Consider the following 4,648-nt stretch of genomic DNA (forward strand, 5'->3'; position numbering starts at 1 on the left):
TACAAGAACAACTTTTATTAATTATATAAGATTATGGTGTAATTTTTTTTATTTATCTAAAGCACCATCCTTCTTATCAAATTAACTATATAACTTTACAATATTATAATAACATTTTTTTCAGATTTTATTTTTCTATGCTGTCATTTTAAACTTAAAAAATTAATAATTTTTATTTTAAAATCTAGGAAAATAATTATTTATATATCTTTATATATAAAAAAAAATTTCTCTTAGACACCATCTTTTGTTTTACCAAAATTGCTCTTTTTTCTATTTTTTTTTAAATTTCAATATTTTAAATAGAATTTTAGTATCTCGATAATTTTTATAATTGCAATTTAGTCCATCGATAATTTTTTTATCACATTAATTAAAAAAAAACAATGTACAAACACGCATCGCGTAGTATTATATAAAACATGAGGGTATTTGCCCCAATATCATATTTGATATGTCAGTGATCGAATTTGGTATATCTTACCAAATTTTTTCTCCCTTTTTTACTTAATTAACTTGTACAAGATTATAGAACAAATGAATTTTTCAGTTGTTTATTCGACATTCGAAATGTAATAATATCGTAACTATATATATCAAACATTTAAAAATCCTTATTTTGTGAAAGAAATCATAAAACTGAAAAATAAAGACATCATTCATAAACAACATAAACACATGCACGGAACGTGTATAGTTCGCTTTATTAATTATTATATATATAGTAATACATATAGAAGTATCACAAAATACATATCCTTCCAAATCAGTGCAATGGCGGCAATCCACTCTTTGCAAATCCATCTCTCAGTACCCCTCAAACTTCAGCAATTCCCCAAACTCTCTCCAAACACGCGCCGTCGTTTGTTTTCTCAAATTGATGGTACAGTAGCCAACTGCTTGTCGCATGTTCATCATCATGCGGAGGGTGATGATGATCAGCTTCCTCCGGGCTTCGGAAGGAGTCGATGCCCAGCCATGTGGCGGTGATCATGGACGGGAACCGGAGGTGGGCGCGGATGAGCAGTTTTCCGACCCAGTCAGGATACGAGGCCGGGTTTCAGGCTTTTAAGACAGTTGTGGACTTGTGCTGCAAATGGAGGATCAGGGTTCTAACGGCCTTCGTCTTTTCATGCGACAATTGGACTCGTCCCAAGGTAGTAAACAGGGAGCTAGCTAGAATTACTTTTTTGTCATGTTATTTATAATTTTTACACTTTCGGTCTTGTTAACTGTGAATTTTTTATTTTCAGTCTTGTAACTTGCATGTTTTTTTTCTTATTTTGGTCATGTTACAGTGAAATTTCATTTTTTATTTCAGTAACTTGTATATTGTTTGCATTTTTTTTTCCTTTAACTAGTAGTTTTTTTCATTTTTGATCTTTTTTATCATTCATTAAATGATGAAAAATATTTTTTTAAAAAATGCAAGTTAAAGAATAAAAAATGCAAACAATATACAAGTTAGATGACTAAAACGAAAATTCATCGTAACAGAACCAAAAATGAAAAAAAAACATGGAAGTTACATGACTGAAAATACAAATTCACCGTCAACAGTACTAAAAATGAAAAAGGTGTACATAACATGATTAAAAATGTTGTTATCCCATAGTAAGTATTTGATATCATTAATCTTAAGGATTGTAAGTTGTCGTGTGGTTTCGTTTATTTTGTGTTTTCTACGAATTTAATGGTAGCTGGAGACAGATATGATAATGGCGTTGCTGGAGAAAAGATTGAGACAACATCTCCCACAGTTTATGAGGTACGTATATACTTTGTTAGAATTGCTTCCGGATAAGATATATAAATCAAGTCAAGTTGTTGATTTATATATATGAATAGGGAAATTGAATAAGGTTCTCATGATAATGATATATATGCATGTACAGGCAGAAGATACGCATTTCTCATATTGGGGACAGCACAGAACTTCCGAAATCACTTCAGGTGTTGCTCAGTGAAGCCGCCGAAACTACGAGGAACAACTCGCGGCTTCACCTCATTCTTGCGATTAATTACAGTGGCCAAAACGATCTGGTGCGAGCTTGCCAAAATCTCGCACTGAAAGTGAAAGATGGTGTCATTGAACCAAAAGACATGAACAAGTCTCTGATCGAAAGGGAACTCGAAACGAATTGTACCGAGTTTCCCAACCCTGATCTGCTAATCCGGACTAGTGGTGAGCTCAGGATCAGTAATTTCTTCTTGTGGCAGCTGGCTTATACTGAGCTGTATTTCGCAAATTCCCTCTGGCCTGATTTCGGAGAAGATGACTTTGTCAAGGCTCTCACTTCATTTCAGTTAAGGGAACGACGATTTGGTGGAAAAAGTTCTTGAATTGTACGATCGAGTTGGATGGTAAATGGAGATCGTCATTCTAAAGTTTCATTTGCACTTTGTGTGAAATCAGACAAAAAAATTATAATAATAATTAGGGGGAGATGGCGATTATATAGATCTCTTTTAATTTCGGCTATATATTTTGATCTAATTGGTGACGTTACGTAGTAAAATGTTGACGTGGCTTTGAAAAATTAAAATGTTATGTTAGGAATTAATCAGAAAACAAACTCGATATTCCGAGAATTACCAAACAAACACACACAGCAAAATAAGAACACAATCCCAGAAGACAGATAAAACCCAACACACGCAGATCAATCACATACTCACGCTGTTATGAATCAATTCAGAAGAATTCGATATTACGAGAATTCACCACGCAATCACAGCAGCACGAACACAATCCCAACGAACAGATAAAACCCAACACACACAGATCAAACACGAACTCACGCGAAAGCAAATAAACGACACAAGTATTTACGTAGTTCGGCAAGAAATTTGCCTACGTCCACGAGAGAGCAACACAACCACTTTATTAATCACCAACAGAAGAAATCCAAGCTCAAACCAGAGCTTATCACATAGACAGCCAAGATAAACTCTAACGCTAGATACAGACTCAATTCAAGCTTTAAAGCCTTGAATTCTTCCCGTCACAATCTGCTCCTCTGAAATCTCTCTTTTCTTCTCTCTCAAATATATTCTGGAGTTTGAAGAATTTGATTTTCTGTTATTTTCGTTGCAGCCAGCTTCCATCTGCTTATATAGAGAATTATACCGACTTTCATCTTGGGCTTTAGGTCAACAACAACTTACGGCCCAATTATAAATTCAACATGGTCCAACCCGATAAGTCATCTTGCATCAGTCTGATCTGCTCTCGTACTTCGATCTGCATTGATCTGCCTTCAAGCTTCCAGCTTTATGGACAATTCATCTGAATTCTAACCAAGTCCCAGTACTCGAGCAATCGATCTGCATGAACTCATCCGAAGACTCACCTAACCATCAACTTCGTTCTGAACCCAGTATTCGATCTGACCATGAACTCATCTGATCGTTGAATTCATCTGATCTATACTATTTGATCTGATCTCTTCTCTATTCTTATTCAATCTTATAGAAGCATACTTCAACAAATTCCACCTTGATTCTTTTAGGTTGAATGCTGCTCTCCATCCTAGCCTCCTTGGCTAATTTTCAATCACCGCATTAACTAAGTACAAACATTTTTTGAACTTAGCATATGGCAGTGGCTTCGTCATAACATCTGCATGGTTTTCTTCTGATTCTATCTTCACAAGGATCACATCTCCTTTTTCATTTACATCTCTGTCGAAATGAATCTTCACATCTGATTTGCATGGAAAGCAAACACGACTATATTAAAATCGTAACCTCAATTCAAAAAAAAAGATTCTTTAATTTTGTCCCGACCTTTTTGAACAAGTAAGTTTCGGATATCCACCTCTAGTTGAACCCGTAACTAGCAACAGATAATCACGAGGATAAACAATTAATCAAAACGGAACCTTCAGAGGAACCTGTCTCTGACAATCCATGAAGATAATCAATTGACAAACGCCACAAAGTAATTAAACTTTGATAAGTTTGATTTTTGACAAAGCAAAAGCTTCAATAAAATTCTAGAGAAAATTTTATACTGATAAAAATCAATAATATGAACTATGTTATTCAATAATGAATGTTCTTGTTGTATTTATAATACAACTACAAAATAATAAAAGATATCGCAAAATAATTCAAAATATATCTAAAGATATCAAAGATATTTCCTAGAAGTTTCCTAGTATGCTTAAAAGACTCAAAAATAGGAATAATATCACCAAAATAATAAAATCCATCAAAACACACACAAAAATGCCGCACTGTGTGTGCACGGACCCTGGAAGGTGGTTCGGATCAAGGTCCACATGCCCACGGCTATTCGAGCTTAAAATTGACGCTGACGAGCTTTAGGTGCACGGACCCCATTCCTAGGTCCGTTCCTGTTCGAATTTTGGTTCGAAACTGAACGTATTTCCTTGCAAAAATCATATTTCGAGTTCTAGTTGTCAGATCGACCTAGAATTTTAACCGTAGCTTCATAACATCCTAAACTACATTTTGGATGGTAGAGATTGGATTTGGATGTCTCTAAAATTTTCAAATAATTTCAGTCCTCCAACTCGAGCTCCATGCATTCCAACTTGGCCCCCATGCTCTCCAACTTGACTCCCATGAATTCCAAACCTTTCAACTCTCGATTGTAAATCACGGATCAAATCTTGGAACA

General features: G+C 34.8%; 1 pseudogene; it reads left to right on the forward strand.

Annotated features, from left to right (window-relative positions):
* Positions 1–774: 774 nt before the first annotated feature.
* LOC140889492 (cis-prenyltransferase 4, chloroplastic-like) lies at positions 775–2,343 on the forward strand (annotated as a pseudogene).
* The last annotated feature ends 2,305 nt before the right edge of the window (positions 2,344–4,648 follow it).

This window comes from Henckelia pumila, chromosome 3, assembly GCF_033568475.1.
Source record: "Henckelia pumila isolate YLH828 chromosome 3, ASM3356847v2, whole genome shotgun sequence".
In the NCBI taxonomy this organism is placed as follows: domain Eukaryota; kingdom Viridiplantae; phylum Streptophyta; class Magnoliopsida; order Lamiales; family Gesneriaceae; genus Henckelia; species Henckelia pumila.